Source organism: Vanellus vanellus (genome assembly GCF_965231255.1).
Source record: "Vanellus vanellus genome assembly, chromosome: 9".
Lineage (NCBI taxonomy): Eukaryota > Metazoa > Chordata > Aves > Charadriiformes > Charadriidae > Vanellus > Vanellus vanellus.
This window is the reverse complement of record NC_138914.1, coordinates 19,378,844-19,406,569: the sequence shown is the minus strand read 5'-3', so window position 1 is coordinate 19,406,569 and position 27,726 is coordinate 19,378,844. Positions and strand designations below refer to the sequence as shown.

Genomic DNA, 27,726 nt, shown 5'->3' with positions numbered 1-27,726 from the left:
TGCTCTAGACGTGAGTATTTCTGTCCCAGGTTTCTGTGTTGCAGAATTAGGGCTACCTTAATTGAGAGAATTGGGAGTTCTGAGAACACATTTAACAGAAATTTACCTTCTTGCTGGAGCATTCAGTTTTTATATTTCCATAAATGGATCTGTGAATGAGTCTTAATGTTTTTATCTTACGGTAACTGAAAAAAACGGGTATTATTCAAATGAAGAATACCAGGAAATAGCTCCATGTAAGTCCATTTATCTGCTTTCTGTAATCATGGATTATATTACTGCACATAATGCTAATATGGCCTAAAGCAATACAGTATAATAGCAATGTCCTGCTGATGATTATATGAAAGTATTTCCCATAACAAGGAGAAGTGATTCTTACCTTAGATGATTTTGTTTTCTTCCATAGTGGTTCGTGGTGTAGCTTTTTGGATATTTACAGAGCTGGGTATTGTCTTTGTTATTTAAAGCTGTTCATAAACGTGTTCAAAATGCTGTGTTAACTGTTCACTTGTTCTGTCAGCTTTCTATTTATTTTTCTATGGCTTAAAAAGAAAAAGTACCATGTACATATTTATTTTTAATAATTCTGCATTTTCGTTTATTGTTTTGGTTTTGCATGGCTGCTGCTGAAGTACTTGGTAGCAAAAGATATATTTCCCTTCTCCCTCTCCCCCCCGAAATATTATCAGTGAATAATAAATGAGGCTCCTTCCTTCATCTCTAGTAATATTTTAGTGTTTGTCCAACTATTACTTCGTTTACATTTCTTTTCAAGGTGCCTTTAAAGATGTTCTGATTTTCTTATTTTTGGTATGGATCTTGTTATTCAAATGAATTAAGTCGGCAATAACTTTTGGCAGCTTCAGTGAGGACAGAGACCTCTGGAGACCTGTCGGGTTGGAGCCTGGAAACTTGCAGTCGCTTCCAGTTCCCTACGGCATGAAGCCCTTGGCTGAGACTTGCTGCTCTTGAGCAGCATCGTTTTAGTAAGGCATCGCTATTGGACATCTCAGCTTATTTTCTGAATGTTAGATGTTCAATGATAAGCTTTCATTGTGGGACAAGCAATGTTGAAAGGCCGCTTGTATCTATAGCGGTCTGGATTTCCCACTGTTGGTAGAGTGGGGGAGGAAGAGGGAACCCAACAGCATTGCAGTCCTTTCTTCTGCCAAAAGGTGGAGTGAATGATCTACTAAACAGCCAGTGCTGCTAATTGATTTTCTAGGCAACTAGGAACTTTTCTGTAAGGAAGGATGGTTTTCTGTTGCCTTAACAGAGTTAAAGCTTCATACTTCTCATAATTTGTGCTAAATGTAATGAGGCAATTCGTTTTAATGAATTGACCAAATTGGTTGGTAACAGATGGGTTGGTGACAAATGGGTTAATTAGAAGCCTTATATAATCAGTTTTTATTTCAATTATTTTGTCTACTTATGTGTGAAAGGGTTATTTTAAAACAATCCTTTCGCCTCTTGCAGAAAAAAAGAAATATCTGTGTTATTGGTCAAAGCAGTCTCTTCGACAAATAAAGGGATCCTCATCAAATCGAACTAAAAATAGTATTGGCGTGCCATAATTACAAATGAAAAAAAGCTAACATTTTCAGTAGTGCAAGAAAATTATTTTAGTTGCTATGGAACACTAAATTTCTCTGGCAAATAAAACCGCATGCTGTAAGCGTAGCCGGGTATATATTGTCTTTTTCGGCAGTTTTTCATTTCCATTGTCCATGCTAGAATTACCTGTTAGATTCTGGCGAGTGAGTTTCTCCTATCAGTTACACTAGCATGAAAGCAGTAGTCTTTGGTTTTTGTCCTCTATCTTTGTCCCCATGTTTGCTTCACTTAGCGTCTGCCTTTGTGCCGAGGGACTCTGTCTAATTATTTCTCTCAGGTACGCGCTAGGTGACTTGACACTATTACTAACCCCTTGAGTTAGGTGCTGCCAGTCTGAACCACTAAATAAGAAGTGCTGGGAAGACTAATCAGGATTAGTTGAAGGAGGCTGAAGTCACAGGGGAGAGGCTGTGTAATTTAGATTCATCAGGTAAATGAACTACAGAGGTGTATTATGGGTAAAACTGGTCCCAGAGTGGCCTTTTTTGTTTGGGAACACCATGGTGACTTTCCAAAGGTACAACACGGTAAGCTTCTATTTTTACAGCCGTCGTTAGGATACGTATTGCATCTAATGTCTGGTGTCTTCCATTGCCTAGATTTTTCCCCCCCGCCATTCCCATTTATTTGTAGAAATCTCGCCTGTAGAGGTAGTCTCATCTGACTGCTTCCAGAATATCCCTTTTCAGTCCAGACTTTGTAGCTCTTCAGAGAATTGAAAGACGGAGGAGTACTTTTAGCTATGAACATTTCCAGTAATGCAGATTTTTCCCTTTAAATGTCAGTAATTTGCCGCATTGGAGGAGAAGTAAAATGTCTGGTAGGTGGCATAAATGGGGCAGAGAGGTTAAATAACTTCCCCAGGTGCACTTACGAAGTATGAGTCAGATTGCAGTCCAGAGCTGAGTAGGGTTTAGGTTTTGGTACCTTTTTCAGGCTACAGATGATTCTAGCATCAACCTCCCTGTATTAAATTTTAAACATAACCCCTTGATTCCCTCACGTCCTACAAAAAAAAACGCAAACCGATCTAAGCACTCAAAACGATGATAATGTGAAATGCAGTGTGGGAAGGTGAAGGAATAGCGGTAGCAAATTGGAAGGTTGTTTCGATGATTCAATAAATTTTGTACATTTTGGGCGCTGCGAACACTGGCAGATCTAATTGTGTTACAAGACTTTATTCAGCTTTAAAGTGCATTTATGTAACTTTTTTTTACCCATTATTGTAAAAAATGCAAGATATTTTAGCTAGATCACAAGTTCACATGAAAAATGCTCATACTGAGACGATGAGGAGGAAAAAAGCTTTGATTTGACGCAAGGTGAGGAGTTTTTACTTAAATGGAGTCCTTTGCAGTGTCATATTTGCATATTACTTACACTGTTCTCAAAATAAAAAAAGACTTTGAGGCTTGCAGCCGTTCGTATTCAAAATACTCTCACTTCATTGCTTATTCTATATAAGGCATAGCTATCTGGAAGAACGAACTTAAATGTTAATGAATTCAACTGCTTTATCCATTCAATGTGTATTCATTTTAGGAGAACTGGGAGGGGTGCGGGGATGGAAAAGGGATCAAAGGGAAGTAAAGGAGGAAAAGGGATGCTTTGTGTAAAACTGAGTTGCTTCTAGAAGTAGATCTTTATCCTCAGGTCTACTTTTTTGGAGGCAGCCAATACATGTAATTCACAGGTTTACTCACTTCTCCGTTGCTTAAAAAGGATGGCAGGTGTTTTGGAAATAATCTAAAATTTCATACCATTGAGGTAGGGAAGGCAAAGTATGTTTAAATTTACAGGAAACAAAGCCAAACATTCATGAACTGGAGCACATGGTAAAGAGTGGTTGCAAACCTGGCGATGCTGTGAGGTTGGCCTAGTGGTAGCTCTACTTGCCATTTCCTTATCTATTTTGGATGTTGTGCTGCATGGGAAAGGTTTTCCAGTATGGAGGTGACTAACGGAGTACTTGCGGCTTAAAGGTCCCAATTACCGTAAATGTTGAAAATGGGCCTTTTCCCTGACATACCAAATGACCTTTGGTGCCTGTGGACCACAGAGGGTGGTGTGTTGCTGTCCACTTAAACACTAAGAAGCAGATTTAGTATATTGAGGTAGACCAGAGTATGAGAAACGCTCCGTAAACCCCTATTGTTTTACTTCTGCTCTGTGCTCTGCTTGTTTTAGCTGTACAAGCTCCGTACATAACATTATCTGGCAAGATGCAGGCATGCTACTGGAATACTCGGTGTGGAAATGGGTGCTGTGTTGGAAGCAAGTAGCCTGTGGTAGCTACTTGTGTGGACAGGAGGACTTACTTTAAAGGTTAGCTGTGGCTGTCTTGCTGGTATAGACAAAATAGGAGTGGTCTCATTTCTTTGGTGTTTACACCCGTATAACGTGCATTTCTTTACACATGCTGACACAAGGCACTGTGCAGTGATATGACTGTGGGAACTCTGTGTGATTTGGTATAAATACCTGTCTCTTTGAATTTAATGCCCTTAAGTAAATTGACTTGAGATACAGGATTAGTCTGCAGCCCGAGTGCTGAGAAAACAGTTGGGTGCTCAAGTCAAAGGCATCTCCTGATCTCTTCACAGAGGAAATTGCAAACTGAAAATTTAGGCTCTTGGGTTTACTTTGATTTCTGGATCTCCTTTTCTTAGAGCTGCTGAGAACAGGCAGGGTCACGCTATAGCTTTGGTTCTAGAGTGTGTTAATGGGGATTGTTTCATCTGTCGCTGTAACTTAAACCTACAGCTGTAAAGAAGCACTTAGGGATGTAATCACTCACAACTTGATTATACGCCAGTTTTATCATCTGATCTTGCTCATATTGAAATAATGAAACTTTGCCTTTGAATTAAAGTGGATTTGAATTTTAAAAAATGGTCTATCCGAAATATAGTGTGTATATATGAATGTATCATAGAGATTGAAAAGTTATGCTGTTGGTGTTTTGTTTTTTAAAAGGGATATTGCAACGTTGACAGTGCCGTTTAAATTGTGGCATTCATTTCTAGTAAGGTTGAGCGAGCTCCCATGTCTGTCTTTTAAACCTAAAATATTGACAGTAATGTAATCAAAGTCCTTACTCTTTATAGAAGGTTTCCTGAGGCTGTCCCTCAGAAACCTATTAAATCTGAAAAAGAAATGAAAATGGAGTCTCGTAGGGTTGACTTAAAGGACGCGGGAAAATCCAGATCTCCACTGAATCGCGTGCTCTCATTCTTGACACGAAACTAGCACGGACTTTGTGAGCATTTTCTTGTTTCTTTCCACATGCTTATTTTCCAGCATTTATACAGGGGAATGTACTGGGAGACACTAGAGCTGTTAATGGCCTTATCTCTTTTCTTCTTTTCTTTCTCGGTGTTAGCGTTTAAAACCACCCACCAGGCCCCTTTCTGCCAAGGCCTCTTGTATTTAAACCTTTAGCATTCCTAATGTAAAGACCCACTTCCCCTAATGAACTGACTTGTCAAACATACAGATTTGTTTGAAAAAAAAATTCAAAAGGAGCAATCTGACATTTTTTAAAAAAAGTATTACCATATTTTATAGCTACAATGTGTACTTACTGGTGGGACTAGTGGCGTAAGGCCTTTGATGCAACATTTCTTCCAGTTAGCTCACTCCATGACCCTTCATGTGCTACTTCTCTTCTAGCCTGGAATGCATCCGGAGCTCCAAAGTGTCAGATATGCTCATCACAGAAAACTGTCCCATTGTTTTAAGTTTCTGTCAAAATTTTTAGGGAGAACACTCCATTTGCATGAGTGTCTGTAAATAAATCAGAAGTGTTTGTAAATTGTGTTCTATTTGCTCAGTTGTAACATCTGCTTTAAGAGATCCTTCTAGCTGAAAGCCATCTTAGAGTTTGTTGCTCAAATTAATTGTAGAAAGTGCTTTTTAAAAGAAAAGAAAATGAAAAAAAAGCACCTGGTGGCATGGCTCCTACTTCATATGGTTTACTTGCTACTCATGACCTCTTCAAACGCACTGAAAGGAGTGTTCCTTATTCCACAGTCACAGGCAAAAGTTCTTAAAGTTGTCTTGTGTTGATTTCTGCTTAGGTATGTGAAGATAAGGCTAGATACTGACCTTTCCTAAATACTTGAAACTCTCTGTTGTGTTCTTTATATTAAAATAAAAAGTTAGCTGACTCTAACTAATACACCAGCTCTGCTCCCCCTCTGCTCTCCTACCTGCCTGGGGAACAGGTTTGTTTGCTGTACTCTCATCTGCCTTGAGAGCATCACGGATTCCCCGACAGCAGAGAGGCATTGAGTGGCTGGTGAATTCTTGTTTTTCTTTCAGATGCAGAGTTATTTAGCCCAAGTGTTTCAGGAGGGGGAGAGAGTTCAAGGAGTGTTCAGTGACCTTCACACTCACCCTACCATGTGGTTTAGCGCTGGCAGAACAGTCTGCTTCCAGTGGGACCTGCCTGGAAACACCACAGTGGTTACACAACCATCCAAGTTTCCTTTATGTGGTATTTTTTGGACAGTCTTTTTCTTGCAGGTGGAATACTTTTTCAGTGTCAGGAATATTGTACATGCATAACTAAAGAGGATTTTTTTGTTTACCTTTAATCCCTGTCCCATTTCCTTATATTCCTCCCTCTGCATACATGAAGGGATCCTCGTCACGTCCTATTTGTGTTGGACGTAGGCCAAAGGGCTTTCACCACAACGGAGACCCAGCTGTGCAAAGTAGTGGTGCTGCAGAGTGTAAAAACGCAACCCTTGACCCAGAAGAGCTTAGAGCCAGCTTACATCAGGGCAGCGTGTCCAGGCGGAGGATGGGACATGAAGCCACGCTGAGCCAGGTGAGGTGGAGTGAGTGCTCAAGGCAATGCAGCAGGGCAGTGGTAGAACCAGAAATAAATCACAAGACTGAATTGCAGATTATATTGCTCTGTGCCCTTGTCTTCTGCATAGATAATCAGGGCTTGACCAACTTAAAGGATCCAGTCCAGAAGAAAGCAGCCTATGATGCATACTGTCTCCAATCACAGAGGCTTTTCCCTTGGTTGGGAATTTATGTGACTGCTGTGCGGAGAGTAAGGTTAGCTATTAAATACAGGAATTCTGCTACTCTCGTTTTGAGTCAGCAAACAAATATTTGCCCTGTTGCCTTAGTTTCCCTTGCTATCCAGTAGTCACACTAGGACTGCCTGGCTCTGGAGACTTTTGTTTTGCAGGCAAATTGTTACCTTGAATTGATTTGATTTCATTGAAATATAAATAACGTGAGCAAGCTGTTATGAGTTTATAACAATATCTCCTGTACGTAGCTGTGCTGTCAAAGCAGATGGTGTTATCTCTGGCTCCAGAATTAAAGTAAGGCTGAGAACATGTTTGTTGCTTCTGCGTTAATCCTGGAAACAAAGTAGTAATCTAAGAATTCAACAGCAGCATTTTCCTATACATGATTTTTAAAAACAATAAATAGCAATAAAACAAGGAATGTTCTTAGTACTTGGGAAGAGGAAAAATCTGGTACAGAAAAATCATAAAAGCTGGAGTTGGTACTATACTGTCTCCTGTTTTAGGTGTCTAATGTTTCCAGACTGGGACTAACTTGTTTGATCTTACCTTTATTGTTCTGTTTTCATCATAGTTAGTTTCTTAATCTGCTTTCCTAAAACTATAGAGAGAACCATTACAGCCTCTACTTACGTGCTGGCTTTTCTGGCAGTTTGTTTGCAGCTGTGTGATTTATCGTTGGGCAGGCTCTGTTGGCTAATTTTCTTCTTACTGTTCTTGTGGAGCAAAGGATGAAACCAACATTCTGTTATGAAGAATGAAAATGTTTCCAACATGATGTTGAAATCAGTGTCACCTAGGCTTGTTTTTTTTTGTTATTTGTAAACTGCTCAGAATATACTGTAACGCGTCACCTAAGTTAAATCCCTTACAGAATGCAATTCCCCTGTGTTGTGCCGTGCGTTTTAGTATACTTATTTGGCCCAGTATAGCTTCACTGACACTGTTTTCCAAACCCAGATCCTGTCTGTGGCAGTGTGTAAGCAGATGCCGGGGGAAATGCTGAAGAGCAGGATAAGCACGTAATAACACTTCACTCTCTCTTCCAGTGATCCACTTCAGTTCTGAACCTTTGTAAACTTTTATATCTTAAGGCAGTGAGTTCTACAGTGTAATTACATGTTGCAATTTCATTTGACATCCCATAGCTTGTATATTATGAGAGCTATTGAACAATTGTTTCCTATCTAACTTTTCTATGACTTCTAGTGTCTTAGAGATCTTCATCATACTCTTAGCTGTCTCTTTTCCAGACATATTACTGTTGTATTTAGTTGTTCATCTGAATGGAAGCCATTCCATTTCTTTGATGGTCTTCGCTGTCTTCTGTACTTTTTCTAGTATCTGACAGCTTTGATGTGATGGAGAGATAAGGGAGCGTCCTTATTCCTTTGTTCATAATTCCTAGCATTTGATTTCATTATTTTTTTAACTGCTAATGATGACTGAGTTGGGATGTTTACAGAACTGTCAATTGTAACTTGAAAATCTCGTCCCTGAGCGCTGATAGCAGTTTTAAAGTCAATCACTGTGTGTAAAAAGTGAGGATCATCTTTCTCTGCAAGCATTACTTTACATTTATCAATCTGGAGTTTTATCTGCTCTTCTGTCAGAGTCACTCAGGACCGTGAGAACCCTCTGCAGTCAAGTTATGTTTTTATTATTATAGATGCTTTATTAACATAAGAGGACTTTGTCATCTTGGTATTATCCCCTTCTGCAAATGATTTATGACTATGTTGAACAGTTTAGCCTTCAGCAGAAATCTGTCCTATCTATGATCTCTACATGGTTGCTGCTTGAGCAGTGGGACCACACCGGAGGCTTCCTGGATTAGACGACGCATTTATTTTTGTATCGTTCATTTCTGAACATTTAACCAATTCAACGTATATATTTCTGTCCTCTGGCAGATTACTTGTATAAGAAGTTTCACTGATATATGCGATCAGAAGCCTTATGGAAATCCAGCAAGACTATATCAGGCATGTATTTCTTGTCCATATGCTCCGTGACTCTTTCCAAGAACTCTAGTAGCTCGTGAGTTGTGATTTTCTTCTAGAAACATGGTGTTAACTCTTCCTCCATATGTTCTGTTTCTGAATGTGTCCTTACATTTTCCTTATCACTTCAGGCAATTCTCCTGCAGTGGAAGCATGAGGTTCTGGTCTGTATTTCTTTAAATTATCCCCTGAGTGATTTTAAAAATGGATGCTGCAGTTTACTACCTTCAGTTTCTCTGGCATCAAGAGGAGGTTACATCTGATCTATTTCATTTATTTCCCATAGTACTCAGGTGTTTAATTTCTGACACTACACTACTTCTTTCTGCCTGCTTCTACAACTACAAAAGAAACAAAATCTAACTCAAGATTTATATTTTTTTCTTGTGAATAAGATCAAGACCACAAGCCAAGTGGTCCTGGGCTGTTGTGGGAGCTCCGGGACAGTTTTCTGACCAGTAAAGCTCCACAAGAAATAACTAATGGGTGCTGCTAGTTGGGAGGAAAAGGGTTGTTACTGGGAAATTACCCTTCCCTGCAGAGGGCATCTTCGTATTTGTACTGTCTCTGTGGTCCAACAAAGGCTTTAGTGGGCTGAGTGAACTCAGTGTCTCGCCACAGGCAGCGGACTTTCTGCCTGGGTTACTGGGCAGGTACGAGCTCTGTTATGTGATAATATTTAGACGTCATTAAGAGGGAGAAACAAGGCATTGTTTGAAATGGCTTGTTGTGTAGCATCAGATGGAGAGAGAGAGGCGCTGCCTTCTCAGCTGTTTCTGGGACATTAATAGGTTATGTAGAGTTGCAGAGAAGTTAGTCCAGTTGGTTAATACGTGACTTCACACTTCTGCACATGTGTTGTCAAGGTGCTTAGCAGCCCGTAAGTATATTAGCTGTGTGGAATAGTTGGGGACCATGTTGGCTTCTTCAGTGTCATTTTTATGTTTGCAGCAGGTTATTCCTGATGAAACTTCTTAGCTATCTGTCTCAATACTACCGTAATGGAGCAAAGTTTTTCTCGAACACAGTTTTGCAGAGGGGAATTAATAGTTTGCTATCTCTGCAGCTACCTGTGCCAGTACAGAATTGGATTTGATGGAAGATAAATGAATACTTCTTCCAAAGCCACTTCATAATATTTTTGGCCTCGTTTTCCTTTACATTGGTAATTGTTGTCATTTTTTTCCTATTCAAAAAAGTGGCCATGAGCAAAAATTAGGCCTTCCTGTATATCTGATTTCATAAAACAATTGCATCCGTTACTGATTGTATTTATTCTGTTTGTGCTGCAGTTAAACTTGTAGTAGGCTATCAGTGGTCTAGGTTAAAGTCAAAGATGTAAAGAGCGCGTTATGTGTCACACGAGATACAGGCAATTGGTTCATATCATTTAGTGTATGAACTGGCTATTTTAGAAACAGATTGTGTATGTTTCTGCTTGAGCTCTCTGTTTCTCAAAATACATGTGGTATATATGCACATTACAAAGACAAACTCTTTTGGCATTGTTTTGTCTGTAGTATACATTAAGGAGTCAAAAAATACCTGTATTCATTCTAAAAGGAATTGGATGCTTTTGAACACAGTTGAATTTTTTTGTTTTGGTTTGTTTTTTTTTTTTTAAGCTTGGTAAAGTTATGAATTCTTTTTAAGCCTGTTTGCCCTTATCAGGACTTCCTTCATACAATTGCTGAAAATTAACGTTAATATCTTTATAGGCTATTGACCTAATTTAAAAACTCCTTTTCAGTTGCAGAAAAGGCCAGAATTACCAGGGAAAGAATGGCACGCATTAAAAAAATACACTATGGGGAAAAAAAACCACCTGTGCTATTAACTAATTCATTCTCTCTCGGCCTTAATATTTTAGAATACGTTAGTCTGATTCTTTGTATTTTGACAGGGTTTAGGGTCTTCTTGCCCTATCTGTATGCAACTGTTTCTATTTCCTTTCATATATGTTATGTATTTGTATTTTATGCAGTTAATACGACAATTTACAGTTTGCTTAAGGCAAAATTGTTCAGTCAAGTTTTGAATATATTCAAGGATGGAGAGTCCACAGGGGGTGTGTGTATGTGTGTACGCATGTGTATAGGCTTCACAATACATACTTTTATAGTGCCATCACTCAGTTGCACTGGAAATGTGCACCAATATGATTACGATATGAGTTAATTAGCACGATGTCATTGTACCTCTTCAAGTTTGAAGCTGTAGTTTCAAATGTTGCCAGGTCTCTCTTCTAGTTTGAGTGCATCTGCTTCCAATGGAATATGTTTTGATATGTCAGTGTCACCACTATCTACAATACCTTTAAAATATATTTGTTTCTAGAAAATGAGATCATGTTGATGCATGCTACTTATTATATGACGTTATTATTGCAGCCCCCAGCAATAAGTCATTTATTTGCCCAATACTATAGCTGGCTTTTCTCATCCAATTCACTGTAACGTTTTGGCTATCCAATAATACAGGGATGTTTATGTTCCGATCTAAGTATATTTCATGATGCATGTTTAGTCCATAAAAAGCTTAAATCTGTATGAAGAGTCTGGTAGGAAAAAACAAACTAAATATGTATACTTGATACTTTCTTTTGAGCGTAGACCTCTTCACAGATCACACGCACTTAAACTCCATATTACATGTGAGTGTATGCAGTGAGACATTCATGCTTATTAGGGGTTACATACTTTATAGAAGAATATTCATACTCAATATGCAAGCTTTAATCTTAGCTAATTGCATTGTCAAATGTGCTTTTACTGTTATGTTGATTTTTAAGAAGCTGGTAGATGTGTTTTTTGTTACATAACCCCATTTATCTAGTTTCTGTATTTAATGAATTTGAGATATACATGTGTTGAAGCGTTATATTTAGTTGGCAACTGGTTACCTGACAACACACCATCAACCTCATCTTTCTACACTGGCGATATGGTAAAGTTCTTGCCAGTCTTAAGAATACTTATACGCTTAGACTGACAAAAAGTGTCTGTCAGCAGCGTATTGCAGGTGTCCATCGATGTTCTTTTCAGGCACCTCCATAAGTTGAACCAATTACATTACTGATAGAAATGAGGTTTCAAAATGGAGCATTCAGATGTTGGGAAATATCAGGTTTACAGTTCTACGGTGCTTGTCATGTACAAAATGAGGAGGGAGCCCTGTAGAAAGTAAGTATGCAGTTGTGCAAGTGAAGGCTATAAAACTTGGGAGCATACGAAGAGGGAGAACTGAGCCTATTCAGGTAGGTTCCAGCCTAGTGTTCCTTAACTTGAAAGCTTGATTTAGCCTGATTTTAATATGTATTCAGTTTCTCAGTAACCTACTGCTCTCCATTCTGACCAAAAAAAAGATGAAGTGAAGAACGTTCTCTTCTGTAAACTATTGGTGAACCGCGACCCCATATTCAGATGCATATATAGGTCTTGAGCTTGCAATATACAGTGGAGGTATTTGCCAGACTAATTTAATTTGTTGGTGGCAATAGACGACTTACCCTGGAGGGAATGATCTGTTAGTGCCATGTGCTAAGAGCTTATGGAAGATGGGGAAGTCTCTTACCCAGGACTGACTTCCACCTCTCTCTGATGCAGTGGGTGCAGATGTCGGTGCTTTGGCAGAGTTACAGGCCCAAAACTGTAGTGTTTATAACTTTGGTTCTTATTTCAGCCTGCTCACAAAGTTCATGGGACAAACAAAAGGCAGTTCCCCTGCTTGAAGGTCTTGTCTTTGCTGCCTTGCAAAGGCTTCCTGTAAATAATGGCTTTCTGTTTAACCAGACAGGATTGATCAATAACTAGTAGTAATGCTCAGTTTTCTTTCTTGTACAAAAAAATGCTTTTGCTAAGCTTGTGGGGACCCACAGCTTCTGATGGGTGGGTGGAGTGATGAGAAAGATGGTTTTCTACGTTTGACACATGAAAGAAGTAAAAATAATTAATGAAAAAGTGGAACTTGTTTTTAAATACACTTCTCCAGTTGAAGTTCTGTTTTTCTTCATTTAAAATTTCTATGTCTTTCCTCGCCCTTCTAGAGTGCACAAGGGAAGGAAAGGTTTTTAAAACCCTTCTGGAGAAAACACAGCTAGAACTGCACTTTCAATTACCTGCATTTAATGTTTTTCTGCTCTTGAAAAATATGACAAATGTGTTTTCCTGGAAAAATAAAGCTTTTTGATTAAAGCCAATTCTGCAGTGGGAACATCTGTGTTGAAAACTTTACCAGCTTTATTAAGACTCCTGATTGTAGTGGGTTGTTACCTTCACACTCTAATATATGTAATATGAGGGTATCTTCCCTTGCAGCGCATGCAAATCTGCTGCTTATTCATTCCCAGAGGCAATGCTGGCTTTGACACTTCCAGGACACACATCACTAAGGTTGTCCTGTCTCTCAGCAATGCAAAGTCTGAAAATTGAGAATACTTGTTTATTTCAGCACATCTGGAGCTTTAGAACAACCATTCCTGAAATCTGTCTTATTTTGATAATTACTTTTTTTTAAAATCATAACACTGACAGCACTGTAACTATCTCTAGTTTTTGGTAAAGGTTCTTTGGTTTGTAATTGAGATTTGTTAGAGCAGCTGAAGGATAAGTACATTAGGACAGTCTTCACCGAGTGGCTCATTCTGGAAAAGAACACTTTCCCTGGCATTTGAACTCTTTGTTGGTCAACGTTTGGATCCAGAGCTTTACCATGTGTTCCAAAGTTACTACAATATGAATGTGCTGTGAAATTAGTTTCTAGTCACAAACGTGGAGTAGCATCAACTGTCTCCTCAAAACTTCAGCAGAGATTAGAGGTTACATTGTGACTTCAGAGGGTTTCCTCAAACACAAAGATCATCTGGCCTGTGCATGGCTGGCAGACACATTAATAAAACTGGCCTGTTGTGTACAGAGATGATTTTTTCTCTTTAATAGTTAAATGCTTTTTGCTAGCACTAAATGCGATTGAAACTAATGAAAAGACGTTCAGTTATGAGTAGTAGCAATAGAAGTAAGTTGTAGATCTGATTTTAATAGCTGTTCTTTATAAATATACCAGAGGAAATTTTTGTGGGGGTGGGGGAGGGGATTTCTCAGGTGATTAATCTTTACAGAAATGTAAGATAAGTCTTTGTGTAATGGAAATAATGTTTTGCTTGAAAATATTATTGTTCACATGCTGCTTGAAAACTTAGTTTGCAGTAGATTTAGATGGCAATGAGTTCTGAATCATTAAAACAAAGAATATAATTGAGGCCAGTCTGCTCTCTGCAATTTCAGGATGTAGCTTCATCATGTGCAATGTTAAATATTGAACTAATTTTATTAAGTGAAAGGCAAGCTCATCTTATTTAGCCAGTGATTATATGGTAAGCGGATGAGAAGATACGTGAGTGAATCTCAGCAAATGCAGAAATGAACTGCAGATGAACATCTAACCTTCCAGGTGGGATTTTGGACCTGTAAGACTGACTAGAAACAGACAAAACAATCTTTTTCAGGGGATTAGATTCGTCCCTTTCTGGTGCATACTGAATACACCAGGGGAATAGCTGTTCTTTAATGTGGAAAACGGTAGACCCTGCAAGGGGGAGACGGCCAGTCAAATTGCAGTTTTCGCCATGATTGAAGCTGGGTGAATGGCAGTGCCGGGAGGAGAAAACCCAACTTGGCCTAAGTTTGTGTGTGTATGGGCTGTTTTGTATAAGATCATGTATTTGTGTATACACACATATATAGTATATGTTAGTTGCGTATAGTTGTATCTATGAAAACATACAGAAATTACTGTATAGGTGTGAGTTGTGGATTTTTTGGGGGAGGATTCAGTTAAAAATCCGAATATGATTCCAGGACCTGAGGCTCTGGGCATAAACAATAGTACATATACCTTCATGCTAACCTAGTCTGATTAAAATTGTTCTTTACAAAGGAAACTTGTCCAGTAAAAATCGGATGGGCTTTTCTTCTATGCTACATAAAGGTCCTCTGGAGAATATTAAGTTTGAAATCTAAAAAGCAAGTCATCTTTCAGTGATAAAGCACAGAGTCTGTAAAACATACTAATTTATTGCTGGCTCTAGTACCAAACCCTATTATTACACATCGGACAATTTTTAGGATAAGAAGAATTGATAATAAAATTCCTGTGTCAGTAGTTTTATGAAACCCCAAAGAAGACCGTGTTTATTCTGCTGCTTTCCCTAGCAATTCCTGCAGAGATTGCAGCTAAGTGTCTCCTACTGTAAAGCTACTCTCAGAGCTCATGGGTAGTTTTCCCCCTATCTCCTCTTACGAGAAAAGTCCTGTAGGATTAAATGGAGAGGAAATAGTAATTTCAAGAGAGTGTGAAACGTTTAGGTGCTCTATATCCTCTTTTGGACCTTCAGTGATTTGACAGATCTTAGGAGATAATTTGATCACAATGTAGAATTGTAGAATGATTGAAAAACGTGGTAGGAAGAAACTTATTCTCCACACAATACTGACCGTTTGCAAATAGGATGTCAGGTTATGAGGGCAAGAAACAGAAGTATGTAGGGGTGTGTGTAAGGGTTTTCTTTGCTGCCCTGCCTTAGCCTTAACCTGAAAATAGGGAGCGTCAAGAGGGATTTGGCATCTGTGCTAAATGAGTTTACTCATCCTGTCTCGATCATAAATTGAGAAGAGCTTGGTATTGCAGTCAGTGGCACCGAGAACACATTCATTCTCAAAGGTATCTATGAAAGATATAAGGAAAATAATAAAATCTTGGGTATATGGAAATAATTTGTTGACACATTTCACTTTGCTAAGTTCAGCTTTCAGCAGACAATATTGCTCTTTATTCAAGGCCAGAAGGAGACTACACCTAGAAACACTGCACACAGAAGGGCAAAATGAAGGCAGGAGAATGACTAGAAGAGGCAAGATGGGAAGAGTAGTAGTACAGTGGCATTTCTAAAAAGGATTTTAATCTACTTGTACGACTTGAGAGACTCGGTCACTAAATGTTTCTTTTGTGTAGTGTATCTGCAGCAGCTAATTGAAGATAGGTGGCCTTAGCAGAGACAGCTTTTAGGTGCCTACTGAAAGCCAGCAGCAGTGAAGAATTTTTTCAGATAAGGGAGGCAATTAATTTGACATCTCTGGTTGTGACCTTATTTTCTTCTTTAGCATGCAGTGTTCAAAGAAAAGGAAAGAATTGCTAGACTTGCTTGAGGAGGGCTCTATGTAGGCTTCTCAAGTTTGCAGCCAAACTTCACTTTTTAAATCCATCAATGAGATGACTAACTCTGTACAGTGCAGCTGCCCTTGAACAGCAACTTTTTTTAACCTGTTTTTCTAAAAAAAACAGTAACTACCCAAGCAGGTCTCTCGGATACCTAATACAGAAACAGTATTAGCAAGAAATGTGCAAAATTCCCAGTATGAAGGTCTTCAAAAGTTTACAGTTGCTGTCCAATACATTATCTAGGCAAAAGAATACCTCATCCTCCAAACTGTTGAGTGCTATCCTTCACCAAAGGGGATAAATAGAATAACAAAGTCACCTTGTTGTGAGTTAACTGATTTCATGATGTTCAGAAATCAAACAGGTCAGAAGTATCTTTGAAACATAAGCTTTAAGATTTGATTTTTAAGAGAAAATCTGGTTTGAAACAATTGAGGTAGCTTATGCTCTTGGAGTGTAGGAATGAGCGTGGGTTTAGGGCAGAATTTAAAATACATGGATGGCCACTGTTTTTAGGACAGGCTTGCATGGCACAATGAGCCAGTGCCTGGTTATAATGCATTTGGGGAAAATATTTTTTTCTTAATTAAAAAAGCCAGGTGGTTTACAGTTCTTGGTTTGGGGTTTCTTTTTCCTCTCAGTAACACAAAACTTAGAGGCTACTTCTATAAGAATCTCAGCTTAAACTTGTTTTTGTTTTAAATAGAAGTTCGTAATACTATTAATGATGGCTACATGCTTGCACACAGCTGGGGTGCACTCTAGGCTCTAATGGCAAAAGGCAAAAAACCCCCACCTCTTCCTTGTTAGCCATTCTTTGGGCTTTTCTCCTTTCATGTCTGACGGACAGATGGGCTTCAGCTGAAACTCAGTAGGTGAATTTGCTTGCAACAAAACTGGGTCAGATTGGGCCTGAGAAGCCTCGTGCTGCAATCCTGCCTAACTCCCAAGTAAGCTGGGCAGCCCTCGGGGTGCTATTTAGGAGTGCTGATGTTCTCTGATTTACTGCCGTTTGTTATTTCACTGTACAATTATTTACATATTTTAATTTTTTTTAATGTTGGATTAATGCTTTAAGATAACTTGTAAGCCTGGGGGTACCGAGTATGCCATTGGGATGTTGTTAATGATGACTGTGGGTTTATTCTTAGATAGTTGATTATGTCGAAATGGTATAGGAGCATTTTGAGAATGCTGTGCTTTAAAATTAATATTTTAAACACATAAAAGATTTTTTTAATCAGCAGTGGAAATGTTAAATATGTTATGTCAATATTGGTTACTATTAAAAGGATTGTGTGTATTAAGTGAAGCAGAGGGCTTTCTAGTTGGCGAAGGTAATGAAGAAAGCTGGTGACTGAAGACAGACAGTCCACATAAGTGATTTTTATCTTGCTAAATAGTTGCCCATGACCTGCGTAAGTCTTCCTGCTGAAGTTACAGGACAGATTCTACTGTCTGCTCTGCAGGCTGGATAGCAAGTTATAGTGCAAAAAAAAAGAGAGAGGAAAACAAAAAAGATTGGCAGTTCCTGTGTTCCCATCTTGCTCTCTCCCTGTCTCCTATTTCTCCAGATACTGTGACACACAGCTTGTGGGATTTTTCCTTCCTAATACCAAAGTGAGGTGAAACTGGTGAACAAGCTCGTTGCAGCCCCTGCTTCTGCAGGTGGGTAGTTCTGTAAGAACCAAGCTGGTCCTGAGCCTTAAACTGCCCGGTGCATGTCACTGTGACGTGGTGGTGGTGTTTCTCTGTGGGGAGTGACCGGCCTGAACTGAACCTGCCTGTGGAAGCCCCGGGCTTGGGGAGAGTTGCCTGCGGCACCTGAAATCAGAAGGTCAGCTTTGCGGCGTGCAGAAAGCTTTCCGTGTCCACAGCCCCTGGGGCAACGTACTTGCTCACAGGCGGTGGGACAGGGTTTGCACAGTTGTTCTGTGCCAACTGAAGTTTCAGTTCTCATCTGAGTATCCACTTACAACAACTTCACTGACAGCTATTACTGCAGCAGCTGAGTGTATGTGTGTTTCCTTTGCTCTATCTCCCAACCACCTTGCCTTCACACCCTTCTTGGGGATCGCTGCGCTGTTGAAAGCGTTGAGCGATTCTGCTGCTTTAAACATTGCCAGGAATAGGTCAGCTGAGGGAGTCTTGAGATCACAGGTGGCCCTGAAAGACCTTCTGTGAGAGGAAGGGAGAGAAGACGTGAAGTGTCCTGTGTGACAAATGTCACTGCTGCCGGAGAAATGAGTTCCGTCGGCAAACGTGGGTTGGTAGAATGAGATTGGGTGTAGTGGGATGACTTAGTTTGTATTGGGTGTGCTGACCTGCTGGGAGGAGGAAGAATGAATCTGTTAAGAGAACATCTAAGATACTGTGGTGATCGTGGTACTCGGCTGGCTGGCTTTTGAGGTAGATTCATTTTCTAGAAACAAGAGGCCAACAAATACAAAACTCAATCTTGTCAAAAGTTATTGCTCTTTGGTAAAATGAGTAGCTACACCATCAGTTGCTCTGCCTCATCCAAATACCCAGTTCCCCCATCATTATAAGGAAGGTGGGTTCTGACTTTCACTGAAACAAATTCTGTGCAAATTAGTTTTGAAGTTAATGGTATGAGTCCTCATATGCTTAATCCTGCCCTGTTGCCTGAAGAAAGCAAGCCAGGCTGGTCGCCCGTGACCCCGCAGGAAGCAGGGACAAATGACTTTCAACTTAATTTCGTATTTTGCCGGGGCAAAATCATCCTTAAAAAAGCATCCTCTAAAGTTCTTTAAACTTTGAATGAACTCGTTGATGCTAGGGGTGGAAATAGACTTGAGCTGATAGTTGTGATAAATGTTATTGCCTGTAGACAACGTATCTTTTGCCTCAGATGCTGTTGTGTGGCTGTAACTCATTTGATCCCGCAGCCCTTGTCTTCATAAATTGTGCCTGTTCACCGGCATTTCATTCACTCGTTCTTTATAGGCAGTTTTGATTGGCAGTTTATACACCAGTGTAATTTAAAAACTCAATAAAAATGCTTTTTACACAAATATTATTCTATAAAACAGTCACATTTCTTCAGGGTAATTCCTCAGATTCTTAATGAGCCACGCAGATCCTGTATTAGATCATGGCTTCTTGTAAAGGTTTTGTAACTACACTCAGATGCTTTGTTTGGTGTGTAATCAGCTTTAATAATGGGTATGTCACCGTTCACGGATGAGAAGAAATCCTATGGAAGAAAATAGAAGGGACTATAGGAACTTAATTAGGATGTATAAACATTTTTCTAAATACCTATAAACACATAAAAATCTGAATTGCTTTGTAGCTCTCCTCGGTCATAGCTGAGAAAGTAGAAGATTCATTATTTAAGCTGAAGGCTTTTCCCATAAGAGACTCTGCAGTACTTGCTGCCACTGAGCTGCTGAACCACGCACAGCTGAGGATTTGTGCCTCTGTGGCCCATGACATGCTCCGTATCTCTGCGGGGCATGCGATGCCAGGGATGGTGTACCCACGTAGACATCCCGGTGGCAGCTCTGCTGTCTGCGTGGTCTTCATGGGACACGGGGGTGCGTACAGGTGATTTGAACAGAAGTCTGTCTCAGAATATCTCCAGAGAAGGAGACTCCACAGCCTCTCTGGGCAGCCTGTGCCAGTGCTCCGGCACCCTCAAAGTAAAGAAGTTTTTTGTTATATTCAGATCGAATTTCCTGTGTTCCAGTTTGTGCCCGTTGCCTCTTGTCCTGTCGCTGGGCACCACTGAAAAGAGTCAGGCCCCGTCCTTTTTACATCCGCCCTTTAGATACTGATCAGCATTGATGTGAGCCCCTCTCAATCTTCTCTTCTCCAGGCTAAACAGCCCCAGGTCTCTCAGCCTTTCCTCATAAGAGAGATGCTCAGGTCCCCTGAGCATCTCCGTAGCCCTCTGCTGGACTCTCTCCAGTAGTTCCTTATCTGTCTTGAGCTGGGGAGCGCAGAACTGGACACAGTAATCCAGATGTGGCCTCACCAGGGCAGAATCACACTCCTAGTTAGGACATTGGGTCTGCCAAAACAGCTGTCAGTTATGTCTCTTTTGGTTTTCGTGTGTGTGTGAAATAGAATCCCTCTCATTCGTACCAATGTTATAAAAGTGAAAGAGTTTAAAGGGACAGAAGTCTGTAAGGAAACTAAGTCTTTTCTCTCTGTTGTAAGATGGAAGGTACACACCGTGTGTGACCACCCAGCGCAACTGGAAAGTACTACTGTTGTCTGTGCAATGTTTTGAAGTACTTGCTTGTTTCATTCTGTGTTTTGTTTTCTGACGCCTGCTATTTTTTTGGATTGCTTTAAGGTAGGCTGTGACTGCACGGCAGAGGTATGTTCTGCCTGCCTTGGGGAGCGGGGTATGAGTTGACATCAATGGATGGAGGGAGCTGTGCTTCCTCAGGGAGGAGAAGCTCCTGCTAGATTGCTTCTTCTCAAAGGGGAGGTTAAAGCGTGACCTGGTGGCAGCTTTGGAACTGCCCTCCAAGTAGTAATTGGAGGTGACACCTTCTCAGTAGTGATACAAGGGGCAGCAGCGGCAATTCAAGTCTTGGGAGGTTCAGACTGTGCATTAGGAAAAACTCTTCACTAGGACAGTGCCCCACTGGGCAGGTCACCTAGAAAAGACTCTTCAACTCAAATATCTTTTATAAGGGCTATTCTTTCCTGCCCAGTGAAGGGAACTGGGGGTGCTGACTAGCAATCTCTTTCAGCAGCAGCTCTTTCGCTCCCAATTCTCAGGGTTCTTTTACTTCCTAGACAAGGGCGAGGAAGGAAAATGAGGCACAAGTTTACAGAAATGGATATGGTAATCAGGGAAGGAGGGGAGTACTGGAGTTTATCATAATTTATGAATGCAATAGGCTTAACTTCTGTTAGCATTAGGGTTTAATAATGGCCCATTAGCTCTCTTTGCGTTCCTTCTTTTCTCCAGGAATGAGAACACGATGTGTCTTCTCAGTGGCTGTTTCTTCAATAAAGGGCATTCCCGTTTCCAAGGCTGAAATGTCACAAAGAGGTAGGTACAAGCGAAGAGACGATTCCTCACCATTTCATTTGCTGACAAATGTAGAACAGAACACAGTTCTGTTCACAGCTACCAAGGACAGGAAACTGAATTGCCTGTAGGCATTCACTTCATTGTGAATTTATGGTGTGACTATAATATTTGCATTAATCCCATCAGCACAAAGCGTACATAAATGTGTTCAGAATTATTTTGTCTTGCTCGTACAATTTGCATTAAGACCCATATGCAGAATTGTATTTTCACAGCAAGTTTTACACATAATATTCAAATTTTTTCTCCCTTTCTCCCGTCAATATGTTGCATATTTTTAAGCCTAGCTGGGCTCAGTGCCAGCAAGGAACTACAAGGATCTATGGCAACTGCCACATTTGCACTTTTCATTTACAAATTGGTAACTAAATTCTCATTAAATATTCTTAACCAGGCTGTTCAACATATGTTTGCTTGGGTATTAGTACTTATAAGTTGAAACAAATTAGATCAGTAGCTAAATTTGCTTCCTAATAGCCAAAGATATTTGAGAAAGAATGGGGTTTGGAATGTAGAAGTGACAATGCCGCCTTTCTCCTTCATTCTTTTAAAAATGGGACATTCAGCTCTGCCCAGGCAAAAAGGTGGGAATTTGAACTCCCTCCCCACATTTTACTTCTGTGGGGAGACTGGTGTGGGAAGAGCTTTGAAATGAAGCCAGTAAATATCCACTAACTAGTCTGGCTTACAAATTAGGTTTTGTTTTGAGACATATTTTCTTCTGTTTCATTCTTTATGTTTCTCCCTTTCAAACGTTTAAAAAAAATGTATTTAATGTATTATACTAGGACTCTCGCTTGTGGCAAAGCGGTTTCGTCTTTGACTTCTAACAGCGCTGACACTAATTGCAGAAAGAACCACTTAACAAAAGAAAGTGTGAAATCATGGATCTTAGATTGTGTAGACCCTTAAAAAGGTTATTGTCTCTGCTTAAATAGTTGTTTCATATACTTGCGAAGGTTGTTAATGATCAGCTTTTAATTAGTTTCATTGTGTTATCAAAACCGTGGTGCAAATCATATCATTATGTTTTCAGGTTTGTGCTACTTCATATGAAATTCAATACCGGCTCATCCATAATGTATCAGCGATCCCTCTGTACCGGCGTGAGCGTGCTGCTCTTCCACAGGCTGTTAGGATGGCTGTGACGCATCCAGTGGTGGTCCCACCATGCCAAATGTCCGGGCTCCGGGGTTTGAACACACATCGTCTTTGTCTTTCTTTCCGCATCTCTAAAATGGGTTTAATGTTTGTATATTTTAACAATGTTCTGCACAGATTTAATTTCTGCTTGTAAAAACCTTTGATACCTATTTCTGTAAGTGGAGATTATTAGCAAGTAACAGCTTGGGCTTTTGGAGCAGTTTTATAATTTTTCGTTATATCTTTGTCCAACTAAGGAAGGTTAAACTGTGACATAGTATTTTCCAGTTTCTGCAGCTAAATTCTTCAGGAAAAACACCTTAGTTTTTGCCACATAACCCAGGACTCTGACAAGTCTTTCATTTTTTCAGTAGTCTTGCCCCATCCCTGATCTTGCTTTTGATTTTCTAAGATAAGACAACCTTTTTTCCAAAGGAGAGACCTGGACATGCAACTTCCGGGATTCAAAGCCGGAAGAATCCGTTGGGAAGCATATGTTGGTAACAGATCCAACTGCAGCAAGATAGCTCTTTGAGTTAACGAGATGACAGTGTCAGCCGGGAAGTGTAACTGAAATGTAACATACAGCATCCTCTGACACCTAAAATTAATGCAACTGCTAAGATCCATCCTTTTGAGGAAAAAAAAAAAAAAAAAAAAAGCAGACGTGCTTTGTTAAATGTGGGTCCTTAAGACACTTGTGGACCAGCAAGGGGATTTGGCCCCTAGTAAGGGACTTCTCGAAGCTGCTGGAATTTAGAAAATCATTTTGATGCTTTTTTTTTTTTTCAGGGCACTAACTGAACTACGGGGAAGAGCAAATGCTTTCTTTTCAGCTTATCTTTGGAAGCAGGTTTTTCTGTCTGCTGCTCTGACCCAGGCTCGCCCGGCGTGTTCAGTGTGTGACCTGCATACTGCCTGTGCATAAAACTGTATCAGCAGCGGAGCAGGTGGTGAGGAACAAAGCGTCACAAAGGAAAATGTTGAAAGCGTGTTTGAAAACACTGTAACTGCAGGAGTGGTTTGGTTTTTTTATAAGCATATTGGTGTTGAGAGGAAAAGAGAAAGGAGAAAACAAAGATCCAGAGCAGCAGTGAAGGCATTAATAGCCCTTCTCTGGGCTGAAGTAGATTACTTGCAGTTTCTTCAGGTGAAATGTTGATTTCAAGATTTATTTTCCTTCTGTAGGAACAGAGTTATAACCAATTACTTACTGCTACGTAAACTGAAATAGGTGAAGAATTAACACTTCTTTTTAAATGGAGAAGTTTGGTTGTTTAACAATTTAGTTTTTAAAAAATACATATCCTTTACAGTTCTGTGGGACCACAGGAAATTTGGTGAAGTACTACTTGATTATTTTAAGAATACATTGAAAACCTTGGGAAAGCATCTCTTCAAACTCTATCTGCAGCGCTCCAGTGACACTAAGCTTTTTTTCACACACAGTCTAACAGAACAGAAGTGGCTTTTATTCTGATGACAGTTTGCATATTATTTTGCTGCATTTTTCAATACCAGTTAAAGCTTGTAAGTATGTCTGTGATGCAGTGCAAAAAAAGGTCAAGGCCAACATGTTTTGGAAGAAATAACAACTTTGTTTTTTTAAAGAATCATAACATTTCTTTTACAAATGTATTTAAATGTTAACTGTTGACTAGCTCCAATACATGCTGGATGATATTTATCTGAAAATCAGAATAACACGATGCAGCAGTTGGCTTAGACCGTTCCCGTTACTGCCGGAATGTATAAATATTCTAGCATAAAATTCTATCCGTAAATATTCTGAGATATTAATCTAAACTTCTTACTGTGTTTATTGTATAGGTATTTATTACACAGCTGCTGACAGCTTACAAAATTGGCAATATTGTGTTTTAGCTAGTGGTCCAGGATTATCAAACTTTTTGTTTGAGATAAATCGTCCAGCTCTGTACTCCATATCAAACTGGTTTCATATATGAAGTTGGGCTGAAAATCTTGAGGAGTGGACTTGCATGTATCTTCAGACTTTCTCCATCTCTGACCGGGTAAAAATTATTTCAAAAAACATTGTGTTTTGCGATTAATGAAGGTTCAGAACAGTGTTTTGTGCGCACAGTTGTGTACCTTACGGTTCTCCCAGTCATGACTATTTTCATTGCAAGCAGACTCACTTTTCCCGGGTCTTTACAACTAATTTTATCACAGTGAAAAACGTACCATTGTGATGTGAGAGAGGAGCAAGAGCAGCAAAACCAAACTGTTTCCTGGGTTTTCAAAAACAGTCAAACCAGAGATTTCCAATCATCTCCCATCACCATTGTAGTTAGGCGAGAAGAATCACTAGTCCAGGCACTGGATGAGAACCAGGGTCACCTCCCCTGTTAGTGCCACATCCTTTTGCTTGTTGATTATAAAATGAAGTATTATAAGGGGATTGCACTATTTCTGTTCAGTTGAATTGCTGTGTAAGAAGTGACTGGGATTTCAGGGCGGGGGGAAGCAGTCAGTGGTTAATCTGAACCTTCCTTGTTGCCGTAGATTTGATAAACATCTGTAGACTGTTACTGGCATTCTAATTGAGCTGCATGCAGAGAACTCCATGGAAGTACCAGCTGCAGGTGCATCTGAAATAACAGCTTAGAAAAGCAGGCAGTTTGTGAGCTGCACAGGTAAGTACGTACCTGCTGATGTTGCAGCATGGCTATGGAATTACCCCAAACGGAAAGTACTCGAGGTTTCTGGTGATAAAATACTTTTGGTTTGATTTTGCTTTTTTTGGTTTGTTTTTTTTTTCCTGTGGAGTGGAGCAGTTGCTGGAAGGAAGAATTGGGGAATGCAACTTCTATTTATTTAAACCTTGGCGATATCCCCACTACCATCAAGGAAGACAGCTTCATCTGTAGTATGTCTCAGCATCCCAATGACACTGCGCTATTGCAGTGTCAACATAATAATATAATACCAAATTGCAAATGGCAAGCTTTCAGGAAAAAAAATCACACAGGAGTTACACGTATACATACATATATAAACACACCAGTAAATACCAGGGAGCCATAGCAGCAACTCTTGTATTTGCAGCCCCACTGTCAATACTAGTTTTTGCTTATGCAAGCAATTATGCTCTTTTCCTTATTCGCTCTTTGGAACAAACCATTCAAATTCACGCGGTTACAAGTTACAGATGTATATTCAGTTTTGAAAGCGACAGAGCAGCCAGTAACTTTGAAGTAACTATGTTTTAAGTACCAGTAGAAATTGAGTGGTCTGTATAGCCGTGTGTACTGGTCTTAAGTTCATGCGTGCATACAATTCCCAGCCACACTCTGTATTCTTATAGGCAAAGACGTAGGACTCCAGCTATATTTGGAAAGTGCTTTTGTAATCTAAATTTATTAATTTATCACCTATGCCTCCACAAATTGACTGAGGGCTGTGATATATGTGTTGGAGTGTGATGATTTAACTTTGTTTCTTGAGCCATCCCTCTCCCTTCGTGTGAATGTACTGCAAAATAACAAGGTGTACTGATGGCTGACTCTAAGTTTAGTTAAATCTGTCATCTTGGGAGCTATCTAACCTGCCTGCCTGGATAAAGTGTGACCTGAGCTTTTCGTTTTATTCTCTGTATGGTCTTGAACACAGCCCTACGCCCAGAAAGGAATACTTTACAAAAATTCCCTGGGTGTATGCCATTAAGCCATCCCACTCCACAGCAAACCATGCACTCTTGGATACTACTCTTCTGTCATGTGACAGAGGAGCAACGTAACATCAAATACTTACCAAAACCCAAGGAAAAATATATTCCAGCTTAAGATAACTGTGAGAGATGCCGAATATTACATTTAAAATTGCCCGCTTTTATTTCAGTAAGGTAGAAATGCGGTAAGTGGGCTTCAGGTAGGAAAATAACAACATGAGTTCTTTTTATAGATATTATATATATAAACCCAGCACCAATTTATATATAAATATATATGAGGGAAATAAAGCTAAAACTATACCTGCATAAAAAATTAGCCATTGGACCACAGCCTTACTGGACAGATGAGATGCTAGAAATTCTGGCAAGTATCAGACACAATAGAAGGCTGATAAAGCCGAAAGATTAAAGATTTACTAGAACAGCTAGGAAATAAATCCTCCTTACCTGGTTTGCAACTTGAATGATACTGACAGTACCCTGATCAGTGTTTAGGTAAAGGGACAACAGCGGACTGTGCTGTATTTGTTCCTCCTTTAAATGGGCAGAACAGGAAAGTTGGCATCTATTCTTTCAATTTACAATCTCAAGTTTAGTAATAACTTGGAAAAGTAGGAGAATGTAATTTTTAAAAATTTAGCTTCTGATAGAACTAATGAATTCATTCAGTAGAACTAATTCTGTTTGGTGTGTAGCTCAGAGCACCGCAAAGAATTAATGAATAAGCAAGCTGCATGTTTATCCTTGAGTGAAAATAAGGATAAGATGGACTTTTTGACTAATCCAGGCTGTATCTTGAACTTTACTAAATACTGTGTATGACCCCAAAACTTCCAGCGAGAATCACAGGACAATGACCTTGTTAACTCTATCACACTCTGCAAATGAGGACGTAATGGAAAAACAGCAAACCTGTGAGCTGATCTTACACTGAAAACGAGTCTGTTGTAGTTCTGATGGCCCTTCTGCTGCTCTGATTTCTGGAAAAAATGGCACCTGAGAAATAGGACTCCCCCAATCTCTTCTGTACATCATGTAAGTAAGTTAGTTGTGTGAAAAGCTTGAGTTTGTGGGTGAAATCTGCCCTAGCGGTAGGTAGGTACGAGGCCACCACCTCTACTCAAATTCTGCATTTCTTTGAAGTGATGGAAGATGGCTAATAAGCAACCATAAATCCTGTGTCTGATTACTCTAAGGCAGATGTCACAGTGCTGAGATGTTCTGGGCTTGATACCTGGTTGAGTTGAGGAAATATTTTGCATCCAGTGGACTCATTGACTAAAGGGCAGCTGCACATGTCCATGTGGTTCAGTGATGCCTGGAGTTGTTTCTAGCAGAGAAAATACAGTTAGCAGGCAAGCAGAAAAAGAAGTGAAAATAAACATACTTAATAGGACTTCTTTGAGATGCTTTCTGTTGCTAATTCCTCCCCTCCCAGGTTTATACAACAGCTACTCTTTAAGAAAAACCCAGCAGGAATGGTTCTGAGAGGTCTTTAGCTCTAGGCAATGTTACACAACAAGAATAGATTGTAAACGGTGAGCATAAACCATTATTTTCCAAGCGGCTTGAGGAAAGGATCATTTGTGTTCTGGTAATGTTGTTGGCTGTGATAGCTGTAGCAGTCATCTGTTGCGTTCCGTGGTGACAGCTAGGAAGCTGGATGTGACAGGTTTGGGTTTTTTTTTTTTGTTTTGTTTGTTTGTTTGTTTGTTTTTACTTATGGCAATCATAAATTTAATAGTTAAATCATAACATTTTATATGGAAGCTATGTCCAACCTTCTGCATTTATTTACTTTGTGAAAACTCCTAACTGGCAAGAAATATGTTTTTAGTTGAATCTGCTTTTTCACTGCTCTTTATTACTTGAAGGTCCAACTGACTGTGAACTAACCCCAGATCCCGGAGAGGTTGC

General features: G+C 39.7%; 1 long non-coding RNA gene across 1 annotated transcript; it reads left to right on the top strand.

Moving 5' to 3' along the window:
* LOC309675639 lies at positions 1-22,064 on the top strand. The gene is made up of 3 exons (XR_014269517.1): positions 1-10; positions 20,847-20,930; positions 22,009-22,064. It is a non-coding gene; the product is annotated as an uncharacterized lncRNA (long non-coding RNA).
* Positions 22,065-27,726: the final 5,662 nt, after the last annotated feature.